Genomic DNA, 16,412 nt, shown 5'->3' on the forward strand with positions numbered 1-16,412 from the left:
CTAAACCTCAGTTGAATAAAAAATGACTGGGCCACACAATGGAACACTATGCAGCCATCAAAAGGAATTTGTAATACCTTTAGATACTATAGACTGCTTCCCAAGGTATTTTAACTGAAAAAATAAATATATATTGTCAATGTTAATGTAAAGATAAATGTAATGGGCCTTGGGGAAAAGTTAAATAATATATGTAGAACAGCTAGAATCATTTCTGGTGGGGTGGCTCAGTCGGTTAAGTGTCTGACTCTTGATCTCAGCTCAGGTCTTGTTCTTAGGGTCGTGAGTTTGGGCCCCATGCTTAATCTTAGATTCTTAAGATAGGATGCTTAAGATTCTCTCTCTCCCTTTTCCTCTGCTCCCCTCTCCCCATGCTACCTCTCTCTCAAAAAAATAAATAAAATCTTAATAAAAACCCTCAAGTATCATGAACCCCACATTATTTAACTTTCCCTGATTTTCAATCTTTTATAATTGTGTCAAATTCATTTTCCAAAGTCAACATATTGCATTTCATTGCTTTGTCTCTTAAATCTTTTTTAACCTGTTTCTCTCCATTTATTTTCCTTGCAATTTATTTATTGAAGAAACCAGATTGTTTGCCCTGAAGAATTTCCACATTTCTGATTTTGATGACTGCATCCTTGTAATTTAAAGTCTTTTTTTTTTCAAAGGTTTTATTCACTTATTTGACAGAGAGCAATCACAAGTAGGCAGAGAGGCAAGCAGAGAGAGAGGTGGAAGCAGGCTCCCCGAGGAGCAGAAAGCCCAACACAGGGCTCAATCCTAGGACCCCGAGACCATGGCTGAAGGCAGAGGCCCAACCCACTGAGCAACCCAGGCACCCCATAATTTAAAGTCTTGATTAGATTCAGGTTTGCTTTATTTAAAATAATTCATCATTGGTGGTGCTATTTATTTCTTATTTGTCTCATCAGAACAGGAAAATCCTAGTTTGTAACATTAACTACTTACTTGCTTTATTACCTCTTTTTGAGATGTTAAGATTGGTCATTTGGTTCAGGGAACATCAGATTGGTCCATCCATTATAAAGTTCTCCATCAGTTTTTTACCTACTGGATTCAGCAACTATTGGTGACATTGCCTAATGGTGATATAGCCATTATTTTATTAGGGGGTGCAAAATTGTGATATTCTAATTCTTTTATCTCTTCTGCACTTAATTAATTGGAATTCTTTTATAAAGAACCTTTATCCATCAGCTCTTTGGTATCCTGAAGTATAACTTCTATAGAAAAGGCAAGACTGATTTTTTTTTAAAAGATTTATTTATTCACTTGAGAGAGAGAGCCTGCATATTGGGGGGATGGGGAGGAGCAGAGGAAGAGGTAGAGAGAGTCCCAAGCAGACTCCGCACTGAGTGTAGAGCCCAGTTCAGGACTCAATCCCATGACCCCGAGACCATGACCAAGCTGAAACCGAGTCAGACTTTCAACCAACTGTGCCTTCCAGGTGCCCCTGATTTTTTTTTTTCTTTTTTTTTTTTTTTAATATTTTACCTGTAAGTAATCTCTATACCCAACGTGGGGCTCGAACCCACAACCTCAAGATCAAGAGTAGCATGGGGTGCCTGGGTGATTCAGTCAGTTGAGCACCCAGTTTTGGTTTTTGGCTCAGATTATGATCTCGGGGTAGTAAGATCAAGATGCCGATTCAGGCTCCAGTTAGGTCTGGAGCCTGCTTGAGATTCTCTCTCTCCCTTTCCTTCTGCCCCTGCTCTCTCTCTCTCAAATAAATAAATAAGTCTTTTTTAAAAAAAGAAGATCAAGAGTTGCATGCTCTACTGAGCCAGCCAGGAACCCCATTTTTTTTTCTTTCTATTTTTTTTTTTTAAAGCAGGATTGATTCTCTTTATTGACCAGGTTTCAGAATGAATTGGTTTTCTAATGTCTTCTTTTTTTTTTTTAAGATTTTATTTATTTATTTGACAGACAGAGATCACAAGTAGGTAGAGAGGCAGGCAGAGAGAGAGGAAGGGAAGCAAGCTCCCTGCTGAGCAGAGAGGCCGATGCGGGACTCGATCCCAGGACCCTGAGATCATGACCTGAGCCGAAGGCAGCGGCTTAACCCACTGAGCCACCCAGGCGCCCTCTAGTGTCTTCTTGAGGTGACTAATGAATGATTTTCTTTTTAGTGTTATGAACTCATGCATTTTACAACATTTGGTGAATTTCAATCCATTGGAATCACTCTTCTTTTTGATGTTCAAATTGGTGCCACATTTGGTCAATGGAAGCCCTTCAGATTGACTCCATAATCATTTAAACGTGACTCTAATAGTTTTACACAGCTTCCTTGTTCTCTGGTATGATGAGAGGTTCCAGCCTCGACTCTAGAAATCTCCTGTCCAGATCTTGAATCAGACATTTCTCCAAGGAGTAATTGTTCCTATCAGTAGGAAATGATGTTTAGAGGTCACAATTTGGACACCAGGAGTGCACATTGCTACTGGGTTGTTCAGTTTCTAGGCCCTTTTAGCATATAGATAGAAAACCTACTTTTATAAGGAGAAAAATATAACATACATTTATATTAATATTTTTCCATTCATTTTTAAGGTTCTAGAGATTTTACTTAATTCCTTTGGTTTTATATTTCTCTTTTATCTTATCCTAAAAAAATCCAAGTTCTTAACAACATTCACTACTTATTTGCTTTATCATTAGAGATAATAGTTTCAGAATAAAAATACCAATATTATCACCAGCAAGATGGTTACTAAATACTGTTTAACATTGCCTTGCAAGGTTTTTTTGTCCTAAGGATATATTGCACTACAGATGAAAAATCAAACTGTTGTGTTTTAAAGTTGAAATAATTCCTCTCTGTGTGATTCAGGCATCAATTCAATACACAATTGAGTTCTTTTTGCCCCATTTTTAGGGCTACAAAACATCTTTTTTTAAAGTTTTATTTATTTAAGTAATATTTCATCCATCGTGGGGCTCAAACTCACAACCCCAAGATCAAGAGTCACCTGCTCTTCCAACTGAGCCAGCCAGCCTCCCCAAAATAAAAAAAAATCTTAAGTTTAACTGTGTTATACAATTATGTAAAACAGTAACATGGTTCCAAAGTCAAATCTACAAAAGAAGGTACATCCAGAAAAGTCTAGCTTCTGTCCTTGAACCCTCCTTTCTGTTCCTGCCCTTTCTTTATAGGTAACTATTTTTGCGATTAGTTTTTGGTTTACCCTTTCATGAAAACAGACAAGAGATTCCAGTCCAAATTCTTTTGGTTTTAGTAGTACTCGTGGCTAAGATTTGTTACAGGGAAAGGATGCAAACCAATATCTGCAAAGGGAAAGCTATGTGAGGCAAAGTCCAGATGAAACCAGGCCCAGGTTTTTAAAGTCCTCTCCCAGTACAGTCACCTGGGATACCAAGACTCAACTCTTAACTAAAAGCTTTTTTTCTTAAATAAAAGATTACACATTTTCCATCTTTTCCTTCTTTTAAAATATTTTATTTGTTTATTAGAGAGAGACAGGGAGAGAGAACATAAGCAGGAGCAGCGGGGCAGAGAGGGAAAAGCAGGCTCCCTGATGAGCCGGGAGCCCGACATGGGGGGCTCGGTCTTATGACCCTGAGATCATGACCTGAACCGAAGGCAGATGCTTAACCAACTGAGACACCCTGGTGTCCCTTGAGTCTTTTGCTACTTACAAAGCGTGCCACAATGATTAGCCTTGTACATATATCTTTGTTTATTTTCGCCATTGTATTCTGGGCTTAGATTTCTAGAAATGGGATTGCTGGGACAAAGAATTCATATATATGTCCTGTTGCAGGTCAGAGTCAACTTCCCTTTCTATAGCAGAAAACTTCTACAGTGGTACTCCCAATGGTCCCCATGTCCTGGTAAATTGCCCTGTGAGTGCAATTTACAAAAGTGATGAGATATCACTTCTAAGGTTAATTTACGAAAGACTGTGACTTCTGTTCTGCTCTCACTCTCTCTAGCTCTTTTCTCCTGCTTGTTCTAATGAAGCAAGATATTACGTGGGAGCTGCTTTATGGAGAGGCCCATGCAGCAAGGAATGGAGGGCAGGCGGCCTCTGGCCAACAACCAACAGCCAACAGGAAGTGAAGCTCTCAGAGCAACAATTCAGAAAGGAACTGTACCCTGAAACAACCACAAGAGTAGTTTGGAGGGGCGCCTGGGTGGCTCAATGGGTTGGGCCTCTGCCTTCGGCTCAGGTCATGGTCTCTGGGTCCTGGGATCGAGCCCTGCATCGGGCTCTCTGCTCAGCGGGGAGCCTGCTTCCCCCTCTCTCTCTCTCTGCCTACATCTCTGCCTACTTGTGATCTCTCCCTCTGCCAAATAAATAAAATCTTTAAAAAAAAAAAAAAGAGTAGTTTGGAGGTGAATCCTCCTCTCCAGGTTGAGCCCTGAGATGGCTGCAGCCCCAGCCAACACATTAGAGACCCTGAGCCAAAGGACCCAGTGAGCCTGCACCTGAAATCCTAACCCACAGAAACCATGAGATACGAAATGTGTTGTTTTACGCTATTAAGTATGGGCCTGATTTTTCTTTTGCAGCATTCATTAGCAGATACACCTCCACTAGAATTGTTATATGTACTCTTTTATTAAAAGAATTTGTTTATTTATTTCTTTATCTTGGAGAGAGAGAAAGAGCATGGGGGGAAGAGCAGAGGGGGAGGGACAAGAAGAGAGCCTGACTTGGAGCTTGATCTCACAGCCCTGAGATCATGACCTGAGCTGAAATCAAGAGTTGGATGCTCAAGCAACTGAGCCACCCAGGTGCCCAGTGTTATATATACTCTTTTTTTTTTTAAGATTTTATTTATTTATTTGACAGAGATCACAAGTAGGCAGAGAGGCAGGCAGAGAGAGAGGAGGAAGCAGGCTCCCTGCTGAGCAGAGAGCCCGATGCGGGGCTCGATCCCAGGACCCTGGGATCATGACCTGAGCTGAAGGCAGAGGCTTTAACCCACTGAGCCACCCAGGTGCCCCATATACTCTTAACTAGTAGATGACGATAGGGAGCGTAGAATACTGATTGAGTAACGGTGAGGTCAACTGATGAGGCTGGTTGGCCAATGGTCTTCAGTGGCACTGTGTGGGGCTCTGGCTCTGGATTTGCCCTGTTCTCCAGTTCATCAGTGATTTGGGTGGGTCATCCTGCACATGGTAGAAGAAAAATCAGAAGTCGAGGGTCCTCAATCAACTGAAACAAGGACCAAATCATTTGGATTGCTGTATGAACTAAATTCAATTCAACAAAGACCTAGTAAACTTGGCAACAATACTTTGTGGGGTACTATGAGGAGCTATAGAAGAGTCTAGAGGCTAGGAGACCCTGCATCCCACTGCTACGAACAGAGAGTCCTCACTCCCAAGCCACAGATGGGATTAAGTTAGGATTATCAAATGGCACTGTACATAGGCAAAGGCAAAGAATGTCTCTCAAACTTACAGGAGAGTGAAGGACATTTTCAACTACTGTTCTTTGTTTTTAACTCAAAAAAGTCTCCTTAGATGAAAGACCAAATTGTGAGACAAGAAACCACCAAAATTCTAGAGGAGAAAACAGGCAGCAACCCCTTTGACCTCAGCCACAGCAGCTTCTTAAAAGGCACATCTCTGGAGGCAAGGGAAACAAAAGAAAAAATGAACTGTTGGGACTTCATCAAGATAAAAAGCTTCTGCACAGCTAAGGAAACAATCAACAAAACTAAAAGGTAACCTACAAAATGGGAGAAGATATTTGCAAATGACATATTGGATAAAGGGCTAGTATCCAAAATCTATTAAAAAACTTATCAAACTCAACATCCAAAAAATAAATAATCCAGTTAAGAAATGGGCAGCAGACATGAACACTTACCCAAAGAAGACATACAAATGGCCAACAGACACATGAATGATGCTTCACATCACTTGGCATCAGAGAAATACAAATCAAAACCACAGTGAGATACCACTTCACACCTATTAGAATGGCTAAAGTCAATGACTCAGGAAACAACAGATGTTGGCAAAGATGCAGAGAAAGGAGAACACTCTTATACTCTTGGTGGGAATGCAAACTGTGCAGCCACTCTGGAGAACAGTAAGGAGGTTCCTCAAAATGTTAAACACCTCAGGGCATTTGCATTCTAGTATGGAAAGTAATTTTCGGGGTGGCTGGGTGGCTCAGTGGGTTAAAGCCTCTGCCTTCGACTCAGGTCATGATCCCAGGGTCCTGGGATCGAGGCCTGAATTGGGCTCTCTGCTAGGTGGGGAGCCTGCTTCCCTTCCTCTCTCTCTGCCTGCCTCTCTGCCTACTTGTGATCTCTGTCTGTCAAATAAATAAAATATTTTAATAAAATAAAAAAATAAAAATAAAGAAAGTAATTTTCAAATTATTAAAAACTACAGGAGCATCTAGGTGGCTCAGTCAGTTAAGCATTTGACTCTTTTTTTTTTAGTTTTTTATTTCTTTTCAGCAGAACAGTATTCATTGTTTTTGCACCACACCCAGTGCTCCATGCAATCCGTGCCCTCTCCAATACCCACCAACTGGCTCCCCCAACCTCCCATCCCCCACCCCTTCAAAACACTCAGATTGTTTTTCAGAGTCCATAGTCTCTCATGGTTCACCTCCCCTTCCAATTTCCCTCAACTCCCTTCTCTTCATCTCCCCTTGTCCTCCATGCTATTTGTTATGCTCCGCAAATAAGTGAAACCATATGATAATTGGCTCTCTCTGCTTGACTTATTTCACTCAGCATAATCTCTTCCAGTCCCGTCCATGTTGCTACAAAAGTTGGGTATTCATCCTTTCTGATGGAGGCATAATACTCCATAGCGTATATGGACCACATCTTCCTTATCCATTTGTCCGTTGAAGGGCATCTTGGTTCTTTCCAGTTTGGTGACCGTGGCCATTGCTGCTATAAACATTGGGGTACAGATGGCCCTTCTTTTCACTACATCTGTATCTTTGGGGTAAATACCCAGAGGTGCAATTGCAGGGTCATAGGGAAGCTCTATTTTTAATTTCTTGAGGAATCTCCACACTGTTTTCCAAAGTGGCTGCACCAACTTGCTTTCCCACCAACAGTGTAAGAGGGTTCCCCTTTCTCCACATCCTCTCCAACACATGTTATTTCCTGTCTTGCTAATTTTGGCCATTCTAAGTGGTGTAAGGTGGTATCTCAATGTGGTTTTAATTTGAATCTCCCTGATGGCTAGTGATGATGAACATTTTTTCATGAGTCTGATAGCCATTTGTATGTCTTCATTGGAGAAGTGTCTGTTCATATCTTCTGCCCATTTTTTAATATGATTGTTTTGTTTGTGTTGAGTTTGAGGAGTTCTTTATAGATCCTGGATATCAACCTTTTGTCTGTACTCTCATTTGCAAATATCTTCTCCCATTCCGTGGGTTGCCTTTTTGTTTTGTTGACTGTTTCCTTTGCAAGCATCCGACTCTTGATTTCAGCTCAGGTCATGATCTCAGGGTCATGGGATCAAGCCCCATGTCAGGCTCCACCTTCAGTTCAGAGTCAGCTGGAGATTCTCCCTCTCCTTCTCACCCTTCCCACCCTACTGGTGCTCTGAATAAATAAATTATATATATATACACACACACACACATATATATATGTATATGTGTGTGTGTATATATGCACATACACACACACACTCACATATATTTTAAATATTTTATTTATTTATTTGAGAGAGAGAGAGAGACAGCAAGAGAGGGAACATAAGCAGGGGGAGTGGGAGAGGGAGAAGCAGGCTGTCCAAGGAGCAGGAAGCCCAACATGGGGCTCGATCCCAGGACTCTGGGATCCTGACCTGAGCCAAAGGCAGATGCTTAGCGACTGAGCCACCCAGGTGCCCCATAAATAAAATATATTTAAAAAATAGAACTGCCTTACAACCCAGCGATTGCACTACTAGGTATTTATCCAAAGGATACAAAAATACTGTTTCAAAGGGGCACACACACCCCAGTATTTACAGCAGCACTATCAACAATAGCCAAATTATGGAAAGAGCTCCAACGTCCATTGACTGATGAATGGATAAAGAAGTGGTGGAATATTACTCACCCATCAAAAAGAATGGAATCTTGCCATTTGCAACAACATGGATGGTATTATGCTAAGCAAACTAAGAGAAAGAACAATACCGTATGATTTCACTCCTATGTGGAGTTTAAGAAACAAACCACATGAACACAGGGGAAGGGAAGGAAAAACAAAATAAGATAAAAACAGAGAGGGAGACAGACCATAAGAGACTCTTAACTATAGAAAACAAACAGGGTGGCTGGAGGGTAGGTAGGTCGGGGGATAGGGTGACTGGGTGATGGGAATCAAGGAGCATACTTGTTGTGCCGAGCACTGGGTAGTATATGTAGGTGACGAATCGTTAAATTCTACTCCTGAAACCAATACTACACTGTATGTTAACTAACTTGAATTTAACTAAAATCTTGGAAGGAAAAAAGTCTCTTCAGAAATGTAGTGACTGCATGAGTCCGCACCGGCCTTTCACAAGATCCCCAGGGGAGTGGTATCTACACTGAAGTTTGAGAATCTCCTGCCTAAAAACTGCTTGGTTTGGGGTTTTAATTTTTTATAGTAAGCACATTTTCATGTATTCCCTGTGTAATTAAAAGATGTTTTAGGGACACCTGAGTGGCTCAGTCGGTGGTTGGGCATCTGCCTTCGGCTCGGGTCATGATCCTGGGATCGTAGGATCGAGCCCTGCATCGGGCTCCTTGCTTAGCGGGGAGCCTGCTTCTCCCTTTCCCTCTGCCTGCAGCTTCCCCTGCTTGTGCGCTGGCTCTCTTTCTCTCTCTTGCTATCTCTCTGTCAAATAAATAAATCTTAAAAAAAAAAAGTTTTGGGGCGCCTGGGTGGCTCAGTGGGTTAAGCCGCTGCCTTCGGCTTGGGTCATGATCTCAGGGTCCTGGGATCGAGTCCCACATCGGGCTCTCTGCTCGGCGGGAGGCCTGCTTCTCTCTCTCTCTCTCTCTCTCTCTCTCTGCCTTCCTCTCCGTCTATTTGTGATCTCTCTCTGTCAAATAAATAAATAAAATCTTTAAAAAAAAAAAAAAAAAAAAAAGTTTTAAAGAGACTAGATTAAGGGCACCTGTGCCTGGCTCAGTTGGAAGAGCGTGCAACTCTTCATCCCAGGCTCATGAGTTTGGGCCCCATGTAAGGTACAGAGATTACTTAAACAAACAAAAAACTTTTAAATAAAAAAATAAATGAAGAGACTAGATTATTAAGAAGGTGAATATTCAAAGGGGGAGATTGGCTGCTGCTGGACTGGGTGGGAAGGAGTCCACTGAGCCAAGTCCAGAAGGTAGCAGGCCGCCCCAACCCTGAGAACGGAAAACTCCTGACAGTGAAGGCAGGGGGGAAAAGGGGGAGAGGTCCTGAACGAGCCACCCGGATTGAAAGCTCTGTACTGCAGTAGCCTCACTACAAGCTGACATCTGGTCATCATAGACCTTCATAACAGCAAGCTGAATGAAGGAAATGTCCAAGGATCGTAAGTTCTAGAAGTAATAATAGTAGAATGACTACAAATGAGTATCCATGGACCCACAATTCTAAGGATGTCGTGACAGCGAGTAGGCAAAGAAGTCCTTCTTTCAACAATTACCAGTTTCTCTTTTTTCCCATTCCTTTGGACAGGCCTCCTGCAAGAAGCCAATTTCCAGCTGCATGTGATAATGAAAGGATTTTTGCTTTCTTCTTATGTTAAATACAAGTGAATTGATTAAATAGAAGAGAGAGTCTGATTGCTAGGAAATCAGTGATTCAGATGGTGTGGAATGGCACCTGGGGATGGGGGAATAGAAAACAGGAGGGGAAGGAAGTCTGTACAGTCATCCGAGCCAAGGACACTTAAGGGCTGATGGGACTGAGCCTTGGAGAAGGAAGGATTTGAGGAGCAAGGATCTGACATCACCCACTATTTGTGGGTCCAGGAGGATAAGGGATGCCATGAGTTGGCTGTGGACCCAGAAGTGGAACCCAGGGCTTCCTCCCCTTCTTCACCTTCCCCCCACCCCCTGCTCTCTCTGCCCGCCTCCACCCTTCTTGCCGCAGATTCCTTAATCCCTTTCTCAGTACGCTTTCCAGTATGTATGTGTTACTTCAAATAAAAAGTTGTATCTGGTGGGGGCGGGTACTTTGGGTGCTGTTTTTGTTGTTTTTTTATAGAAACAGTATTGAATATGTAGAAGAAAGATACTCAGTATAGGCTTTTAAAATATAGGCAAGGAGGGGCGCCTGGGTGGCTCAATGGGTTAAGCCGCTGCCTTCGGCTCAAGTCATGATCTCAGGGTCCTGGGATCGAGCCCCGCATCGGGCTCTCTGCTCATCAGGGAGCCTGCTTCCTCCTCTCTCTCTGCCTGCCTCTCTGCCTGCTTGTGATCTCTCTCTGTCAAATAAATAAATAAAATCTTTAAAATAAATAAATAAATAAATAAAATACAGGCAAGGGAATGGGAATTTACCCTGCAGGGTTTGAGGCAAGCCATAAACCCTTCCTAATAACTTAGGAAGCCTAATAAATGAGAGAGGTCTGACCAAAGAAGCCTTCCAATAGCAGCTGGGCTTTACACCAGGCCTAAAAGAAAAAGACAGTTGGTGGGTGTGATAGCTCAGCAAAGTCTTGGAGCAGGGGTCTCACTCTCACAGGCAGGCCCCCAGGCCATGGGGAAGGAGAGGGAACTGGAGGAAATATGTATGTGACCACCCACCTCCCATTCCAGCAGGGGAGGCCCCCCTCAGCGCCCATACTCTTCCCTCTGAGAGACTGAATATACAAACGGACATGGGCCAGACCAGGTATGACACTAGAACTCTGACCCCAAACCTCTGCAGTAACCAGCCTGGAAAGCCAAACCACAATTTAACCCCATTTAAAATGAGACTTCACACCAACACGTTCCTCCCGGTGTGCCAAGATCTGCCCCATGTTGCGATACTGTAATAATGCTCAGTATTATAACTAATGGTCTCAGGGGTGTTGTAAGACTAGGACTATCATCACTGTGTGTGTGTGCGCACATGCACATGCTAACACACCCCAGAACTGCAGCAGTGGGCCCAGAACAACTAGGACTCAGTGTCTGGCAGCTTCTTCCCAGTCCCCACCACACCTTATCTCTACCAACTCAGGACCAACCAGAGAAACCAAATTCCCCAGCCAACCACAGAAGTGCCCCCCCTAGCTAGCCAGCCTCCAGCGTCCCTCCCAGGTAAACCATCTCCAATCATAACACACCCGGAGCTTCCCTTTCTTTCCCACTGTGACACTTTCCCCCTCCCTGCCCTTGCGTCCCTTCCTGCCAAATGTAAGTGATGATGGTGGCTGACTCTTCTGCAAGCTCTGAAGGAATAGCCTCTGTTTATTCTCATTTAGGTGATCTTGGTGTATTTCTGTATCTGCAGCAGGAGTCTGGACACAGAACATCAGACTCCAAATCAGGAGTTAGAGCCACCCCCCAGAATGTCCCTTTCTGCCTCTATCCCTCCTGAAGGTAACCAGTCTGACCGTCAATGCCATGGATCATTTTTGCTTATTTCTGTACTTTTTATGGAAATAGAATCCCACAGTGAGGACTTTTTGTGTGTGTACTGACTTCTCTTGCTCAATGCCAGGTCTGCAAGATTTACCCATGTTGTGTAGAGCAAGGTCTTCATTCATAGTCATTGCTATATCCCAGTATTCTATTTTGTGACATTACCACAGCTCCTATATCCATTCTAGCCTGGAGAGCTCTTTGGGCTGATTCCAGTTTGGGGCTATTATAAACATCACAGTTAGAAACATTCTTGCACTAAGAAGAAAAGAAAGAAGAAAGAAGAAGGAAGAAAGAAGAAAGAAGAAAGAAGAAGAAGAAGAGGAAGAAGAAGAAGAAGAAGAAGAAGAAGAAGAAGAAGAAGAAGAAGAAGAAGAAGAAGAAGAAGAAGAAGAAGAAGGAGGAGGAGGAGGAGGAGGAGAAGAAGAAAAGGAACAAGAAGAAGATGAAGAAGAAGAAGAGGAGGAGGAGGAGGAGGAACAAGAGGAGGAGGAATAAGAAGAGGAGGAAGAAGAGGAAGAAGAAGAAGAAGAGGAGGAGGGGGGAGAAGGAAGAGGAAGAAGAGGGAAAGGAAGAGGAAGAGGAGAAAAAGGAGGAGGGGGGAGGAGGAGAGGAAGAAAAAGGAGGAGGAGGAGAGGAAAGAAAGAGAGAAAGGAAGGAAGAAAGGAGGGAAGGAAGGGAGAAAGAAAATGAAAGAAAGAAAGAAAGGAAGGAAGGAAGAAAGAAAGAAAGAAAGGAAGAAAGAAGAAAGAAAGAAAGAAAGAAAGAAAGAAAGAAAGAAAGAAAGAAAGAAAGAAAGAAAGAAAGAAAAAAGAAAGGAAGGCAGGAAGGAAAGAAAAGAAAAGAGAACAGAAGAGTAACATTCTTGCACACATCTCTTGGTAAACAGAAGCTCTCCTTGCTGGGCTGTTCGTACCCAGGCATGGAATTGCTACATCCAAGGTCAATTTCAGTAGGCTACTGCCCGGTTGCAAACAGTTTTATCAACTTCTATTCCCCCACAGTATCTGAAAGTTTCAGCTGCTCTGTTTTCACTGACATGTGATCTTGCCAGACCCTTTGATTGTAGCCTTCCTGCTTGGGTGTCTTTGTAAATTTACACTTCACATTCTTCTGATTCCCTATAGGCTCTAAGTATTACTGTTTCCCTGGATTTAGTTATAGTAATTATTAGTAGTACATAACTGATGGAAACAACACTTGTGCCTCCTCCCTACCACCACCCTTGCTTCAGGAACACTCCTTTAGACAACTCACTATTGTATTGGAAACAATGGGTAGTGGAAGGGGGCCCATAGAGTGAGGTCTTTGCTTTGTCATTCTGTCTCTGATGCCTTTCCCAATACTCTGCACACAGTAGGTGCAAAACATTGTATAAGGACATGAAAGTATGATATGAAAGCCTAATTGCAACTCACTTTGTGAGCCATTCCCAACCACTGGAAGGTAAGCAGGGGTCTTACTCCTTTTAGGCCTTAGATCCAGCGCTGGAGAATCCTTAATTTTTTTAATTTTTAAGTAATCTCTACACCCGACATGGGGCTCAAATCCACAACCCCAAGATCAAGAGTTGCACACCACTGACAGAGCCAGCCAGGTGCCCCACGGAGAATCCTTTAATAAATAATGTTTGCGGGCTGCCTTGGTGGTTCAGTGGGTTAAAGCCTCTGCCTTCGGCTCAGGTCATGATCCCAGGGTCCTGGGATCGAGCCCCGCATGGGGTTCTCTGCTCAGTGGGAAGCCTACCTCCCCGTCTCTCTCTGCCTGCCTGTCTCTCTCTGCCTGCCTCTCTGCCTACTTGTGATCTCTGTCTGTCAAATAAATAAATAAAATAAATAGATAGATAAATGTTTGCTACACCAAACTGGCCTCTGGAGGCTGGGCATTTTAGCCTGTGCCCCCTGCCTTGCCTCTCAGAGCCTCAAGCCATTAAGCCTGGGCACCGATCATGCACACACAGTGATAACAGTCCTATTGTTACAACATCCTTCAGACCATTAGTTATTATATTGCACATTATTACACTATTGCAACATGGGGCAGATCTTGGCACACTGGGCAGCAATGTGATGGTGTGAAATCTTGTTTTAAATGGGGTCCCCAGCTCCAGACATGCAAACAGCTGTGGGTCATGAGCAAGAGTAGGAAACCTCTAGGTCTGGGGCTCAGGGGTCACAGCGTTCCCTTGCACGTTCTCCTCTGGTCCTTGCTCCCTCCCCGTCTTGCAGAGTAGCTATACATTGGGTCAGAACGGTGCCCCTTGCCTAGGGTTGAGGACTGAGCGAGTTGATCTCTGTAAAATGCTTAGTCCAGCACCTGGCACACAGCAAGGTATAGGGTAAGCAGCAGCCCTGTGTATTACTATCATTGTCACCAGCTGCTGCGGGAGTGCTGAATGCTGGGGGACTGTGCCCAATACCAAGTATAAGCCTCATGGCCCTAGGCTACAGGGAAGAAAGCAGAAAGGTGAGCAGAGGGGAAACATGGGATTTTCATCCATGGAGACTAGTCACTTCTAGCACAGATTAGACCAGGAATGCCAAACACTACTTTCCCTGGGGGAAGGTGAGGACAGTTCACAGAGAGCAAGGGACCTCAAGGGCTGAATGACTCCATTCCTAGGAGATTCCTAGAAAAGCAAGGGACATACTGTGAAATTTGAATCTAGCCCAGATAGGTCATTTCTGCCTCCTGGAAGGGTTCTATCAGAGCCTGGCAGAGGCCCCCTATGCAATGGCAAGCTGCCACTGGACATACCCAGATGTCACCTCTCTGGGACAGGAGCGTAGCCAGACCCCTCCAAGGACCTTGTCCATGGAGGCACCCCCTTTGGTCTCCTCTCACTAAGATGGAAACCCAATGCTGCTCACTCTTTGAACTGCTTCACATGGGATTTCCCCCACAGAGACCAAGCAACTAAGAAGGGAATGCCTAATGCTGCCTCGGGAGGAAACAGAGGGCCTTTATCAAAAATGCTCCCAGCTGATATCTCCACTGCTTCTTCATTTGATAGCATAGTTTTGCCTGTTTTTTTTTTTTTTTTTAAGATTTTGTTTATTTATTTGACAGACAGAGATCACAAGTAGGCAGAGAGGCAGGCAGAGCCTGACGCAGGGCTTGATCCCAGGACCCTGAGACCATGACCTGAGCCAAAGGCAGAGGCTTAACCCACTGAGCCACCCAGGTGCCCCAGTTTTGCCTATTCTTTTTTTTTTTAAACATTTTATTTATTTATTTGAGAGAGAGAGAGAGACAGTGAGAGAGAGCATGAGCGAGGAGAAGGTCAGAGGGAGAAGCAGACTCCCCGTGGAGCTGGGAGCCCGATGCGGGACTCGATCCCAGGACTCCAGGATCATGACCTGAGCTGAAGGCAGTCGCTTAACCAACTGAGCCACCCAGGCGCCCAATCTTGCCTATTCTTAAACAAGGAAGGAATAAATGGTGTATGATGGTAATTAAAAAAAAAAAAAAAAGATTCTCCCAGCCAAGTGTGCCTCGCCCCTTGGTTTTCTGCACTCCTCAGTCTCTGAGTAATAAAAGGAACGAGTACAGAAAAAGGGGAAATCCGGCAGAGATGAACAAGACTGGCCACGAGTCTGTAATTGTTGAAGCTGAATGTTGGGCATGGGCTGAGGGGTGGCGGGGGGCATGTTTTCATTCTATTTTCTCTTACATTTATTTCTGATATACATTTTCTTATGTTCTATTTTGTATTTGAAAGTTTTTCATAATAAACAATGTTTCTTGAAAGAATCTGTGAATAACCCAAAGCCCGGGAGGGTAAGGGCCAACTTCTTGATCTCTTAACAGAATTCCCCCTAACTTGGATGAAATCTGAGTGTATCCAGCAAGGAAAATAAGGTGAGGGCATGGCACTGGTCTGGCTTCGGTAGGTCATCAAACAAGGTCTATGTTTTCCACGGGGAGAGAAACCGTGGTGGCTCTTGGGTTTTGAGGAAAATGTTTCAGCGGGAGAGAGAAGGTGAAGAGGGACTGATAAGTATACTCTGACGGCTGACGGCACTGGGCCTCTGGCCCCACCCCAGCCTTTTCCCTGAGGTGAAGTGTGTTCTCCCAAGCCTCCAAGGATAGGTGGCTGGGCCCCACACTGGGGGCAGACGTCCTCTCTCCCTTCCTGGGGTTCTGGCCTCCACATGGTCCAGGTCATGGTGATGGGGGTAACCTATCTGTATCACCCTCCTATACACCCCCTCCTGCGGCTGAAAGCCACACTCCAAACCCAGGATTCCTGAAATCGGACACATCATATTAACTATCCCAAGACGTCGCCTGGCCATAGGCCTCATTACTCTGGCCAATTCCCAACTCTGCTTGAAGTTGGCATTTTAGAGGCCTTTGGTTGACAAGAGCCAAAATAGGCCTGCTGTTTCAGGCCAGATCAGGGCTCCTAGGCAGCATCAGGTGAAAAGTGCCTCGTAGGTCCCTGAATGATTCCTACGTACCTTACCAAAAAGTGTCTCCCACATGGCTGGTCACTGTTTGAAATTCCACCAGCAAAGTAGCATCCTTTGGGACTATACATTGCTTTCTTGAGATAATATTTTCCAAAGCTACCCTGGGAAAGTCACACATTAAAACTATACTGGTGCATGAACTGTTTACTGACCCGGGTATCTGAGAGTGAGGGAGAGCACAGAGGGCTGGCTAAGAGCAAGGGTGACAGGGAATGGTCCAGACAGCTTGGGTAGGGACCTCTCTTAGTTTCAGGGTGCAGGCTGTTGGGTTCAGAGTGAGGGTTGAAAAGATGTTGAGGGGCACCTGGGTGGCTCAGTCGATAAGTGTCTGCCTTCAGCCCAGGTC

The sequence above is a fragment of the Lutra lutra genome, chromosome 9, assembly GCF_902655055.1.
Source record: "Lutra lutra chromosome 9, mLutLut1.2, whole genome shotgun sequence".
Classification (NCBI taxonomy): domain Eukaryota; kingdom Metazoa; phylum Chordata; class Mammalia; order Carnivora; family Mustelidae; genus Lutra; species Lutra lutra.